The sequence below is a fragment of the Leuciscus leuciscus genome (genome assembly GCF_965113295.1).
Source record: "Leuciscus leuciscus genome assembly, chromosome: 9".
In the NCBI taxonomy this organism is placed as follows: Eukaryota; Metazoa; Chordata; class Actinopteri; order Cypriniformes; family Leuciscidae; genus Leuciscus; species Leuciscus leuciscus.
In genome coordinates, this window is record NC_138733.1 from 3,680,900 (window position 1) to 3,696,895 (window position 15,996).

At 38.3% G+C, this 15,996-nt stretch overlaps 1 long non-coding RNA gene across 1 annotated transcript; it reads left to right on the top strand.

Moving 5' to 3' along the window:
- The first annotated feature begins 12,146 nt into the window (after positions 1–12,146).
- Positions 12,147–13,469, top strand: LOC309507162. The gene is made up of 3 exons (XR_014209058.1): positions 12,147–12,657; positions 12,860–12,922; positions 13,019–13,469. It is a non-coding gene; the product is annotated as an uncharacterized lncRNA (long non-coding RNA).
- Positions 13,470–15,996: the final 2,527 nt, after the last annotated feature.

Here is a 15,996-nt window from a genome sequence, read left to right on the forward strand (position 1 = left end):
GTGTCACAGCGAGAAAATGTTTTGTTAGATTCACATAAAGTAAATGTGTAGTTAGTTACACATAGTTACACTGAGCAACGAACAGTATCAGGAAGACTTTTCCAGAGTTTTGGAGCCAAATGTGAAAATGCTCTCCCTCCTTTGGTGGTTCTGGATATCCTAGGTATGACCAAAAGCCTTGAATTTAGTGATCTTAAAGAGCGCGATGGATTATAGGGCGATAGAAGATCCGTTAAATAGACTGGAGCTAAGCCGTTTAGGGCTTTATAAGTCAGTAGCAATACCTTGTAATTAATACGGAACTTTATAGGTAACCAATGCAGTGATGATAAAATCGGTGTTATATGATCATATTTTCTTGATCTAGTAAGTACTCTAGCGGCGGCATTTTGGACTAACTGTAGCTTGTTTATTGAGGATGTAGGACAACCAGCTAATAAAGCATTACAGTAATCTAGTCTCGAGGTCATGAATGCATGAACTAACTTTTCTGCATCAGAAACTGATAGCATATTACGTAGCTTAGCAATGTTTCTAAGGTGGAAAAAGGCTGTTTTTGTAACATATGAAATATGATTTTCAAAAGACAGGTTGCAATCGAGTATAACACCCAGGTCTTTTACTGTAGAGGATAAAGTAACAGGACATCCTAAGATGTTAAAGTTGTATTGTGCAAGGTTTTGTGGGCGTTTTTTTGAACCGATAAGTATTACCTCTGTCTTGTCTGGATTTAATAAAAGAAAATTACGCGTCATCCAATCTTTTATATCTTTAACACACTCTGCCAATTTGGATAATTTTGCGTTTTCATCCGGCCGTGATGAAATATATATTTGAGTGTCATCAGCATAACAATGGAAACTAATTCCATGTTTCCTTATAATATTTCCAAGTGGCATCATATATATTGAGAATAACAGAGGGCCTAACACAGATCCTTGCGGCACTCCATAGTTTACTGGAGTTATGATCGATTTTTCTCCATTTAAATAGACAAAATGGTAGCGGTCAGATAGGTATGATTTGAACCAGCTTAATGCTTGTCCTTGAACACCAGTATAATTTTGTAGTCGATCTAAGAGTATTGTGTGATCTATAGTATCGAACGCAGCACTAAGATCAAGTAAAACTAGTATTGAGATACAGCCTTGGTCAGAAGCTAAAAGTAAATCATTTGTGATTTTAACGAGCGCAGTTTCAGTGCTATGGTGCGGTCTGAATCCAGACTGAAACTTTCATAGATATCATTTTGTTGCAAGAAAGAGCCCAGTTGAGCGGACACCACTTTTTCTAATATTTTAGACATAAATGGAAGATTTCAAATGGGTCTATAATTTGCTAGGTTATTATGATCTAATTGTGGTTTCTTAATGAGTGGTTTTATAACTGCCAGTTTAAATGTTCTTGGAACATGACCTAAAGATAAAGACGAGTTAATAATATTGAGGAGAGGCTCTTCCACTACAGGTAACACTTCTTTCAATAGTTTAGTTGGTATAGGATCTAATAAACATGTTGTTGTTTTAGATGAAGTGATACGTTTATTTTACTCGTTTTGTTCTATAGTTGTAAAGCACTGTAATTGTTCTTGCGGGGTGATAATTGAGGCTGAATTATAAGGCGCAATTGAAGACTGAACGTTTACAATTGTGGTTCTGATGCTTTCTATTTTCTCAGTGAAGAAGTTCATGAAATCATTACTACTGAACTGTAACGGGATATTTTGTTCGGGTGACGTCTGTTTATTTGTTAGTCTAGCCACGGTGTTAAATAAAAACCTTGGATTATTTTGGATATTTTCTATTAGTTTGCGGAGGTGCTCAGCCCTGGCCGCTTTTAGGGCCTTTTTATAACGTGACATACTGTCTTTCCACGCGATTCTAAAGACATCTAAATTAGTTTGTTTCCATTTACGCTCTAAAATACGGGTTTCTCTCTTTAGAACATGCGTAGTATTGTTGTACCATGGTGCTTTAATTTTCTCTCTGACCTTTTTTAATTTAATGGGTGCAACAACATCCAATGTTCTAGAGAGAATGGTGCTCATAGTGCTAGTTAGTTCTTCTAGTTCATCTGTTTGTTTGGGTTCAGGCAGCAGCTGAGACAGATTAGATAAGCAATTTGAGAAATTATCTATGGTGGATGGAAGGATTGTTCTGCCTGGTTGATAACGCGGCGCCGCATGACATATTACAGCAGTACGTAATATGCAAGTTACCATGTAATGATCAGTGACATCATCACTTTGTGGAATGATATCTATATCGGTTGGATCGGTTCCATGTGATATAATTAAATCGAGTGTATGATTAAGACGATGAGTTGGTCCGGTGACGTTTTGCTTGAGCCCAAATGAATTGAATAAATCTGTAAACGCAGCCCCTAATGCATCATTTGGATTATCTACGTGTATGTTAAAATCTCCAACAATTAATGCTTTATCGACATTGACTAATAGGTCTGAGAGAAAATCTGCAAACTCTTTTAGGAAATCAGCGTAAGGCCCAGGCGGTCTATATACGGTAGCCAAGGCTAGAGATAATAGGGATGTTTTTCTAACATCTAAAAGCGTAACATTTAGTACAAGTACTTCAAACGAAATAAACGTATAACCCGTTTTCTGAGTAACATTGAGAATATCTCTATAGATTGTTGCAACACCGCCGCCATGACCAATCAGACGGGGCTCATGCTTATAACAGTATCCAGATGGAGTAGACTCATTTAGACCGAAATAATCATTTGGTTTAAGCCAGGTTTCAGTAAGGCAAAGTACATCGAAGCTATTATCTGTGACTATTTCATTTACAATAACTGCCTTAGGTGTGAGTGATCTAATGTTTAGAAGACCTAGCTTTAGAAATTGTTTTTGTTTACTAATAGCAACATTTTCTGTTTTAATAACAATTAGATTTTTCCTAGATCCTGCAGTAGATTTATTATTTGATCTCACTAAACGAGGAATAGACACTGTTTCTATGCAATGTTCTACACTAGTATTTATATCAGTTAAATTGGTGCAGCAGAGACTATGATTTGGACTTTTGGTTACTAGTCAAAGGGTATTTAACATTTTGGAGATGTTATCCGACAGAAGATCTGCTCCGAATCTGCTTGGGTGTAAGCCATCAGCACGGAAAAGCCTAGGACGCTCCCAAAACAGATTCCAATTATTTAGAAAGAGCTGTTTCTGGTCATTGCACCATGACATTAACCATTCATTTAGCGCAAATAATCTGCTGAACTTTTCATGCTCTAGTCGTTACGTGGGAAGCGGTCCTGACACAATGATCGTTGTTTCAGGCGATGTGCTGCGTACCGTATCGATCAGATTCCTGAAGTCTTTCTTCAGAACCTCCGTCTGCCGCAGCCTGATGTCGTTCACTCCCGCGTGCAGGACCACAGTTCCGACGCGCTCGTCACCGTTCAGGATCTCGGGAACGCGAGCAGCGATTTCAGAAACACGAGCACCAGGAAAGCAGTGACTGTGCACCTTACTTTTACCTAACGTAGCGTGTACGTGCCGAACGATGGAATCGCCGATGATCACAGCATCGCGTTCTGTTTCGCGAAGAGGGGAGGAGCGGTTTTGTGTGGATAACTTGAAAACAGGGAGGGTCGGAGAGAGTCTTGGTCTAGACCTGACTCGCGTCTTCCGCTGCAGAACCACCCAGGCTTCGTGGTGGCGTGTTGGAGCCGGAGTGAACGAGACCATGGCTGATCGCGACCTCGGCGCTTGGGACCGATGCTGAGAAACGCACGGAGTAGACGAGGTCGGAGTCAGCGGGTTAGTAACGTTAATCACTAGAGATGCACCGATTGATCGGCTGGTGACCGGAATTGGCCAATTTTCACGTGATCGGCCGTGACCGGCGACCGGCCGGTCAGTCTGACAAATGCCGATTTTATGCAGGTCAAATGCACTTGGGCGCCGCATGATTAACATCGCGCAACATCAGCATCACACGTGCACACGGAACTCACATGTAGGAAACCTCATGAATTACGTCCGTTCAGACCGCAAACGCGTATTTTTTTTCGCCGTGCATGTTAATCAATGAGTGCATTCACAACGGGAGCAGGAGCAGCGCGTGAGCGTCAGGCAGGAGCGTCGCGAGCAGTGAAGCGCGTGTTTCGGCGCCGAGTCTATTTGCTGCACTGCTCACGCTCAATTAAAGGGAAAGCACACTTTTGATGGACAAAATAGCCTTAATAGGGTTTCACAAAAAAAGTGCCCAAAATGCACAGAATTTGCGTGTTTTAACAAGAACTGGAGTAGGCTATGTCAGAAAAGGAAACGAAGACTAATATTTATATAAAATGTACCCACTTAAACTTGTTTTATTATTCAGTTTGTACAAGTGATTGCAATAGGCCTGTGTGTGTGTGCTTTGAGAAACATCTTTATACTGCAAGGCTATATTTATTTTATTTTTTATTTATATATTATTTTATTGCCATTCCCTGTTTTCATAAAGATGTTTAGTTTGCTAAATACATATATAAAAACATTTTTGGATATTGAATGTGAAAAGGAAATGGTTCTTCCATAACACTGCACTTGTGTGTGAATTACCCACACCTGGAGTTCTATAGTTCTATTTTATAGCGTTTATCTGTTCAAAAAAATATGTACTATGCAAATTGTAAAATGTTCTATTACAGAGAAGATATAAAATAAATATTTGTGTGTGCTGTAAAGTGGTTTGAATAAATGAAATCGGAATTGGCTAAAATCGGTATCGGCAGGTCAAACTTAATGAAAAATCCGAAATCGGAATCGGCCCAGAAAATTGTAATCGGTGCATCTCTATTAATCACTGATTTGTGTGCATCGGCGCGTGATGTTTCAAGAGCTAAACGCCGGTCTATCAGCTCGGCTTGTCTCAATAAAAGGTCGTGGATCTGTTTCTCAACAGCTTCCAGCTCAGACTGCAGTGCGTGCAGCTCAAATGTGTCCTCACCTGCACCAAAAGGTAGACTACTTACATCTGATATATTCGCCATTTTAACAGATGGACAGTAAGTTAGCAACGAAGCTACCAGTGATGCTATCAATATTAATACTAATTTATGACTGAAGTCTTGGATATAATCTTTTTAGTGGTAAGGGTGTAGAGTAGACCAATGTTGTTTTCATCAACGATGACGATAACGAAATGATTTCGTTGACGCACCTTTTTTTTATAACGATAACGCGACGATGACTAGCTAAAAATGGCTCTAAGGTGACTAAAACATGACGAGACGTTTTCGAGTTTTCGTTGACGAGACGAGATGGAACGAAAATGATTATAAGTCTGACATTCACAATGCATGTCATTTCTGCCTAATTTGCGTGAAATCTGTCTGTTTTGAGCTAAAAAAAAGTATCAGCAATGCTGCCGCTTCCTATCCTTGTTTTGGGTAGGCCTACGCCCACCACCCGGCTGCCGCCATGCCGCGCATCAGATTCCACACAACAACAACACACCTGCGGCTGCGGCTAGTCACTCGCCACACATCTTCGATATGAGGCGCCGGACTGGACAAAAGCGAAACGAACTGCACGAGCGAGCGACAGTGCGCGGGAGAGACCGAAAGTGCGCGAGAGAGACCAAAGGTGTTTCTTAATGTCAAGGATACTTCCTTGGCAGGACTGGTCCTTCCAAGTCACTTCCTTCAGAGGCTAGGCAAGGCTCCTCTTTAGCATTCGGAGAGAACACGTTTGTCAATGGCTCTGGAACAGGCTAGCAAGTGCACGTCATTGCGTCATTACGTCAGTGAAAATGAAAAACAGAGCGTTGCTATGGACGCAGTTCTGTTCACTCAGGAATATAATCGTTTTTAAATCAATGAACTCCTTTTTAATCATATTTATTCTTTGACTGTCAAGTGTGTTTAAACAGTGTGGGTCAATTTGACCCATAACATAATGGATGTAATTATTTTTTTAAAACAAATGTTTGGTAACGTAAATATACTTGCATTTGAAAGCATATTGCCCCGTTAACGCTCCGACTCCGTTAACGTCCGACATTTAGAATTTTTTGAAAAAGATAGCAAAGCTACGCGCATAGGATTGTGGGTGATTTGAGAGCGCGAAGAACGCGAAGGCTACACATATGCATCCTTTCCTGTATATGGGATATTTTTCGAACGAAGGACTCAGTCCTTGGTTGAAATTCCGAGGATCCTCGACATTGGAACAGTCCTTCGACGGATGTCGATGACGTAGCATCCTCGAAGTTCTGACTTCCGATCCTTCCTTGACATTGAGAAACGGCTGGAGTGTGTCTGCGCGCGAGAGAGACCGAGTGTGTCCGCACGAGAGAGACCGAGTGTACGCGAGAGAGACCGAGTGTGTCCGAGCATTAGTTTAGTGGGCTAATAAAGTAATATATAATTATTATATAACTTAGATTATAACATAAATTATTATTTAACTAATTATATAATAAAGCCACAATTGCCAAAGTAAGAATGTTTTTATTCCTGGCTTTTTTTTAGTAAAACAGTGATTCCACTGTTACCACTTTATCTGTGTGTAATGTTGTAGTGGCTCAAAGTTTTTTGCTGTTTAAACTGTAAACCATTCCTTTATTACTGTGATTACTGGTGAAAATAGCCAATGTGTTGAGATTTTAGAAGAGCATCAATTCATGGAAAAAATATAACTTGAAATATGGGGATAAAAGGTTTCTGCCCAATGCGACAATGCAGTAGCCTACAGCTTGGCAGCACTGCATCTCCATCAATGAGAAAGTCTAGTTTATTATGCAAAGGTTTTAAGGTTAACTGTTGTTTTATGAATTGCAACACTTGCTACAACCTGTCAAACCTAAGCCCATTTCCAATACTTTTTAACCTAAATTAATTTGTTAAAGACTACTTTTTTTTTTTTTACTAAAATTGACTAAAACTTGACTAAAACCTTTTTGTGTTTTCGTCGACTAAAACTTGACTAAAACTATCAAGTTTATAAGTGACTAAAATGTGACTAAAACTAAAAAGCATTTTCGTCCAAAAGACTAAGACTAAGACTAAAACTAAAAGGGCTGCCAAAAACAACACTGGAGTAGACGCACGATAGGCGAAAAAAAGTTTGTTTGTAAGTGAGTGTGGAGAAGACGCGTTCAGCCGTGATCCACAGGAGTAACCTAAGAGTATCCGGTGTTGGATCACTAAAAGGCTTGAGACGCGTCTGCTCAACAGTCCGCGTTGTAACTATGAGGTTTGAGCAGTAGTGCTTCTCAGAGAGGAAAAGTAGAAAATGTTCGTTGTAAGTGAGTTTAAAGAGAAAAATCAAGAATTATAAATCAAATCGATAGAGCTCCAAAGACAACAACGCGTTCAGACGCGATGCATGTGCAGTATCGAAAAAATTACACGAATTACAAGTTCATTGTCACATCTGTAAAAAACAAAACAAAACACACTGTGAGCATACTGATAACACAATCAAAGACACTGTATTATTATCATTATCGATCACTAATGGCCATGGATAAAAAAAAGACAACAGTTTTTGTAATATCACACAAGAATATGTACTTTTATATTATGACGATGTAAACACAATTAAATCTGTAAATATTACGTCTGTGGACTTACTCGGGATGATTCTCCATCGCACTGAGAACTGAACGACACCTGCGTGCCCCTCTGCGGGGTGCTGGAGAAGGAGAGGTAGATGCAGCCACATTCCTAAAAAACAACAACAACAACAAAACTGTTAGCATACATTATCCAAAGAAAACTGATGGGCAATTAATTGTTATGGACGAACAATGTATGTATATATCTGTTGATGGTCCATAGGACAGAGAAATATCACTGCGTCACCGCGAGTATCTGTTTATGGGCCATATAGACCGCACGCATTTAGTGACACACGCAAGGAACGGATCGTTCGCGAACGACACATCACTACATTTCAAACATTTACACCTGTATTCACAAACATCTGTGCATAAGGCAGTATTGAAGCATGATAAGCAGTGTCATAGTCTAACCAAAACCATACATTTATATATATAATGTCTAATATTTAGACAGTAGGCCTAGGCTATCACATATTTTACCGGAGGCTGAAATGTATTTAGACTAAATCACATTACACTTAAGCAGATATTCACAAATAAGCTACATTAAACATAAGGCAGTATTTTAGCATGATAATCAGTGTTAAGCTAATCAAAACTGAGTGAAATATATTTAATATACAAATATGTTTAGAGAGTAATAGCCTATCACATTGAAAAAGTTTACACTTGAGCATGTACACGAATGTTAGGGATATTGTAAGGCAATCTTTCCTGTAAGATGTCAAAAGCTAGCCAAAACTAAGCAAAATATAGTCTGAAAATTCATATGAGTTCTATATTATCAGAAAAAGAATTATATAACAGTAAACAACTTACTCCGAACTTGTGTCCTCGGCGGGATCAATTCGCTCTTGAAAATGCACCTGTTCGTCGTCCGAGTTGCAATCTTCCTCTGAGGAAAAGGTGAATTCTTCCTCGCTGTCCAGAATCATCTGAAGGGCGTCTTTACCGGAGAAGCGTGCCATCCTCGGAGCGCGATGAACTATCAGTGAATCTGATGAAGAAACTTTGTGTTTTTATGGCATTGATCGGGGGGCGTGTGCGATGCAAATAGATCACCTAAACTATTTACCATGTGAATAGCGCCGGGGGCGTGGCGGCCTCAGCTCATTAAAGTTAATGAAGGGAGAACGTAAAAACGGTACCTCTCCTTGCTTTCAAATGGATTACTTAAGCTGAGAATATTTGTTTTTTATATAAATTACTTCATTTAAAAGAAGAGAATTCAAGCTTCATAAAGACATATTTCACGTGTCAGTGGGAGAAGTATTCGCTGAGTTACAGTTCATTTTCGGACGCGTTTCAGAATAGACTTCACTGACAGAGAGAAGACAGAACTCGCATCATGTTTATTTTTCTTTATTTGGCAAAAAGCACAACACTTTGTTTTTATTGTGAGTATACACAAAAATAATACACACTTAACAGGATCGAGTGATGTAAAACACAAGTATGTAAGATCAAAATCAACAGAGTATTTTTCGTCTTTTAGTTTTTGTTGCACTGATAAGGAAAAAAACGAGCCTATCGCGCCGGTGCGACAGCCGACCTCAGGGGGTTAAAATGTCATTTAGTTCTATTTGTATTTTCCTTTATGACTTGTCTTAATTCTCACTGTGCTATGTCAATTACTTGAATTAGTTGCTTATCATTAATTATTTTCATTTCTTTTCTGATTTTTCATTATCGTTTCTACGTTGTTTTTGATATATTCTTTAATTCAATATTTTTTTTCTTCCTGTGGGGTTATTATTAAGTTGCTACTAGAATATTCAATGGCTTTAACATTAAATTTAAAGAAAGTTTGGTTGATGTGGACTATTGTTTGAACTTGTACTCATCTCTGTTGATTCTCTCTTCTTTGCACAACTTCTTGTGAGCTTCTCACATTCTGCAACTTTTCATTCATGTGTTTCTGGTCGTTTGTCTTCTTTTTCCATGTTGGTCATTGTGTGTTGTTGCAATTGGCTTTTTCCTTTTCTCTCATTGGCAAGGGAAGATCATTGCCAGCATGTCCTTGAACCCTCACTTCCTGTTGTGGGGGGTTGCTGGAGTCGTTTGGTGTATTTTAAGGCATGGACTCAAATGTCCGTTTGTTGATCAATGCACAAGGCTCTTCTGAGATGACAAAGCACAGTCACTGGTTCTTTTTGTTTGAATTGTCCCAGTAACTTTCCAGGAATTGAACTGCTCTCATCTGTGAATGCAACCTTCATTATTTCTGTTAGTTCTGTTAGTGACAACAACATGTATTAAATCATCTGCTCATCTGCTCCATTGTCCTTCTTGGTGTCACCTGTAGAATGGTCATGTGGGCTGAGTGGTGTTCTTTCATTAACACATATTCCCATTTGTTTTTTCATAAATTAGATTTTTCTTTTTCATCAAATTTGCAACTCACAATAAATTTCAAATGTTCTTTTTTACAATTAGTCAATTCAACTCAGTTATCTCATTGTTTTGAGTCCCACTATCAGCATTCTAGTTATTAGGCATCTTGGACAACACTCAACCCACTTTGCAACAAGACAAAAGTTACACAACAATATGTCATACTTTTGACAAAGAGTCAGCTCCATCATGATATGCTGAAAAGAAAATCAGATGTGTTATGCTCCATCATGATATGTTGAAAAGAAAATCAGATGTGTTATGCTCCATCATGATATTCTGAAAGGAAAGTCAGATGTGTTAGGCACTGCGCAAATGTGGTACTGTTTTTATCCCCACATTTTCTTTTTCTATTGCCACTACAGTTTTGACCAGGAAATTAACCAAATCCATCCATGGTCATTATTTTATTGGGCAGAATATGCCCTGTGGGCCCACATATAAAATTTAGATACAGCTGTATAGGCAAAATAATTGATTTGCCTTAGTGTACACCATCTCTCACTCATTCATACTCAGTCACTCATCGGCCATCACACATTCTTCTTCCGCAGGTTGTGCTCTAAATGCGGAACTTATAAATTTAGCTGTGGAATTCCACAGGTCTGACGGACAACGTCACAACACAGCTGTCAAACACTATTCAGAAGTGTCAGTGATCTTAATATTTAGTTTAATAGGCCTAAGCATGGTGCAGTTGAGAGTAAGACAGCCAATTGTAATTTCTCAAATGCAGTTTACTTTTTCATATTCTTTTATTTCTGCTCATGAGCTGCTTTAAGAAGAAAACTGGAGATCTCTACTCAATCTTGGATCCACGGTCAATAACATTTCCATCTCATTATCCCAGTTTCGACATCCTTTTTGATTTCATAATATTGGACTTTTGGAGTTATTTTTCCTTCTCCAATCTATCTCTAGAAAATTATTAAAACAAGATGGAGTGACCAGTATCTTTGTTTTTCAAACAAAAACAATCATTATTTGACATTTTGTGTCTATCTTTTTCTTTGCCAGAGAATAATTCTATCATGCTTTTAGCCCTATGGTTCTCTAATAGCCCTCACTATTCCAAATCCAGCCTCAGTTTTAACTATTTGGTGAGTTGAGCACCCACTTCTCTGTATTTTCTTTTTCTTATAGAGCTGGACTTGTACCTACTGAAAAAGCAGAGAGGGTTAGTTTAGCAGAGAATATAAAGAATTGCTGTGAGACCAGTGAATAATCAGAATGAATTAAGTTAATATAATAATTAACCAAATTTGAAGCAGTCTCTAGAGTGATCAAGTAGCCACACCTGTCGTGCTGTAAGGGTTAGTTCTTCTGTTTTTAGATCATCAGTCTGTTGACATGTTTGTCAGCCTTGCTGTCACTCAAAGACAGTTGCAGAGTGGAGAATAGGCTCTGTTGTTTCTCTGCCTCTTCTGAGTTTGGGCTTTTGATCAATCCTGTAACAGTTTTGCATCTCAGGATTTCTTCTTTGTTTTCAGGTCAGTCTTTCTCCTTGCTGAGTAGTCAACTTCAGGAGGGAGCTGAGAACCCCTCATCCACTCTCTGTTCTTCTCTCTGCATTTGTGTCTTTGCCCTTTGCCCTCTTGTTGGTTCCATTCGTCACTGAAGGTATCTGGAATTTGAACACTTTTTTAACCTGCATCTTTTCACTAGTTCTTTTATATAAAAATCTCACTGGTTGACCATAGCAGTTCCCCCATTCTATTAGTAAGCAGTTCTTCATTGCAGGAAAAAGCAAGCTAGTTCTGTTTTTCTATATCAGCAATAATCTAACTTTGAGATTATCTGAATATAATACAATTAAATAATTTTCCCAATCATAAAATCAGACTTCAATCTTTCTTCTATATTTACATGCTGTGTTCACAATAATCTAGTATGTTCCTCAAACATCAAGGAATTCCTCTTATTTATTTATTCTCAATCAACAAATCCCATTTACTACAATTCTAAGATTTTTGAAACTTGGTCACTCAATCTTGCTAACCTTCAGCACTGCACCAGTTATTTGTATCTTAACACAAACTTATTTATCTGCAATGGAATGCTTTTTCCACTCTGTCTTCAGGGATAACGTGATACAAATTTTAGACGTCTTCAGATAACAGACATGGGACTTGTGACTTGGTGACTTGGACTCGAGTCGACTCGTGACTTGTGACTTGACTTGACAAAAAATAAAATACTTGAGACTTGACTCGGACTTGGAAGTTAAAGACTCGGGACTTGACTTGACTTGAGACACGATGACTTGAATGACTTGAGTGTTAATCACATCATGTTTTCAGTTTGAATATAAAATATATAAATTATTTTTAAAAATCAAGTTAATTACCCAGCTGGAGCGCAGGCTGAGAATAGCGTTGTCATGACTGGATCATGAAACTATCATCAGTCATGCCCTCTCGTACCTTACGCACACCACACCCACTTAGATCAGATATCACATCAACATGTCAGCCGGAGGGGTACCGAGGGTCATCGCTTTCGGCTTCAAGAATTATTCACAAGATGGCAAAAGACGAACAGCGCTTTGCAAGACATGCAACATTAACAGCCATTCTGCCCAGTAAGTGCTTGTCAATTTGTTAATGTTATCTGGTTAGTTGGTAGTTAGCTAATGTAATAATAGCTAAAGTAGCCATTAAGGTTTTATCAGCGATTTCAGGCCCAAAAAAGGCCCAAATATAAATGATCACATTCATCTAATCTTTCCTAATGATCCGCTAGCTGCCCGACCCATAAGCAGGCGGTCAAAAAAACGTGTCTCTGTAGGCCCGCGTAAAAAAAAAAAAAAACGCGTGTGTGTGTGAGAGAGAGAGAGAGAGAGAGAGAGAGAGAGAGAGAATGAGAATGAGTGAGTGAGTGAGTGTGTGTGTGTGTGTGTGTGTGAGAGAGTGAGTGAGTGTGTGTGTGTGTGAGAGAGAGAGAGAGTGTGTGAGAGTGAGTGTGTTAGAGAGAGAGGAGAAATGTAACAGTTTAATGTTGTACGTAAACTGTGTTTGAGAGAGAGGGAGGTGTTCAGAGAGGAGTCTGTTGGATGTTAAGCTGTTATTTGTTTTATGGACTCAATGTTGACAATTTAAAACATTTCAAACACTGTTGGCAGAAGTGAAAAATAAATAATTTTATGAAGTTACAATTTTGTTTGATTCCATGATGTATTTTACTGAACATGAGTATTTACAATGCAAATCCAAATTATTGTAATTTACTGACAGTTAGGCTACTTGCAGTATATCTTGTCTTTTCACTTTATTAAAATCAGATTCTGCAGGTAAAATTACAATAATAAGGTGACTTGACTTGGACTTGACTTGACCTACTACAGGACTTGACTTGACTTGACTTGACTTGACATAGCCTGTGACTTGACTTGACTTGCCCAAGAAAAAAATACTTGCGACTTACTTGAGACTTGAAGGTTAAGACTTGAGACTTACTTGAGACTTGCACATGTGTGACTTGGTCCCATCTCTGCTATATAATATATTAAGCATGTGCAATCTTATTTGTATTTATCTATTAATATATTTCATTACATTTACTGATTAAATATATATCTTATTATTTTAACTTATTTTATACTACAATATTCTTTATAGTTAATATCTTGAAACAATTGTTTTCCCCTACTTAATTTTTTAATACACACCATTTCATATCCCTTTATTCACAGGTCATTCACACATTCTCTGTCCCTTCAAGCAACCAGGGTCAGAGGTCACTTATTTCCAACCACAGGCACAGTCACAAGATCCCACACACTCTCACACACATACACACTATTCTGTACTCCCTGTCAGATCTGAACAATACATTAAAATATTCACTAATACATCTCCTCAACACTTTTAACTATCCTATTCCATAGGATTTAGGTAACCCGAGCAGTCCCTCGCTACATGCAATCGAGGCGGTAACTGTTACGCTAAACCTATACACTTTTAAAACCTCTATTTTCCCAGCTTCACCCGAGCAGACTTTTGTTAAAACTTTGTTTAACAAAACGGTAACCATGAGCTAAACATCTGTGCACATGCTATACTTAAAGGAAACACAGATAAACCACTGATATGGTGGTTGGTGGCGCAATGGATAAGACACATGCCTTTGGTGTGAGAGACCCGGGTTCGAATCCACTGTGAGACACCAATGTGTCCTTGAGCAAGACACTTAACCCCTAGTTGCTCCAGAGGCGTGCGACCTCTGACATATATAGCAATTGTAAGTCGCTTTGGATAAAAGCGTCAGCTAAATGAATAAATGTAAATGTAAATGTAAATGATATCCTTTATCAGTAAATACAAATCCTTGCGCCAAATCAGCAGTACCAGTATTCATAAATTCCACACCGGATTGCATAAATACTGGCAAACGCTATCGGGAGCTCCCCCGCGCTTTCACCAACTACTTGACATCTACAAAGACAATGCATGCAATTATTTCTGGAATCAAACACCCCTGTTCACTTTTTAAGTTCTTTAAATTTGGAGAAGCTTTTTCTTACCACATCCGGGCCACTGGTGACTAACACATACCTTATTCAAAAGCAAAAACTGCTCACCTCAAAGTACAGCGGCCACTGTTGTCTGTGTCAGTCACCAGCAATCCCTTCGTGGCTCCTTCAGCTCCTAAGCCAAATCCCATCCTCGTCACCATTTGTTGTGGTTTAATTCTTTTCAGGGAAATTACTTCAGAGATTTTTGATGCCAGAAATATTAGACTTTATTAACAAACAAAGCCGAGTGCCCTTCTGCAGAAAGACCCTCCTGCAAAATTGTCCAGCTAACATATATACTAACATATATACCAACATCCTTGTCCCAAAGATGGTAATGCATTCTATAGATTATTTTGGGAAATAGTTTGTACCATGTGACATTACTGAAATAGAATTCTCTGCTGCAACAACCCATTCTGCTCTCAGCTTCCAAAGTCAATAGAACTCCAAATGTTTTTCCCGGTGCGACCGATTAGTAAATACCAAAACACAACCATTTTTCAGCAGCATCAATCAGCCAATTTTGGGAGTCCGTCCATTTCAGTGGCATTGTTTACGTTCAGTGCCGCCAATATGGCCGACTTCCGTACTGATGACGTGTTGTAAAAACCCTCTATTAGATGAATTGCAGTTACTGTTAGGGAGGACGGTAATTAACATGTCTTTTCTCATGCATCCTTCAGCTGAAAGACAGTGAATCTGAAGGTGTGTGTGTTTATTGTCTGTCCTCTGTCAATAAACTGCAGATGTGGTTCATTTAGGTGAAATCTGCTATATATTTAAAAGACAACATTTTTTTTGACAACATTCACTGGTGTGTAATTTGATTTGTATAATGAAAGTTCAAAGAAAAAACATTAAGCCTATTATCTGAATCACCAGATTCTCTTGTTTAATTCTATACTTATCTTCTACACAAAACATCTGTTACAATGTAAAAAAATAAAAAAATAAATCATGGCTGATTTTATGAATTGTTTCAATTAGTTCAAATGCATGATGATCACTGGCTGTTTGGTTTAGTTTATATATATTGTTTGAAACCAATCATAAGAGCTGTGAAAAATAAGCAAATAATCTAGGAATATAAATGCACTTATATCATAATATTGTACAGCAGTTGTCATTCACATTTTGACTATTAACGAGGATTACAAAACTAACCTTTGGTACATAAAAAATGTGATAGCCGATTTGATAAGCAGATCTCACTTGTTTTCTGTTATTAAATCAGGGTTCACATGAAAATTCACATTTATCCTCCTTGAACTCATTCTAACAACTTAATGTTTTAATATGTTTCAGACCAGATGGAGGTGAAAGAGCAAAGACAAGAACTGAAGTTAAAGGTAATGATGCTGTAGTTTGTTTCAGTCTGTTGACACCAATAAAATGAGCTTAATGTGCCAATTTACAGAAGATCTCAGACATCACCATAATGAATGAGCTGAAAACAGGGAACTTTTGGAGACAAAGAGGCTTTTCAGCAGCAGTTTAACATGA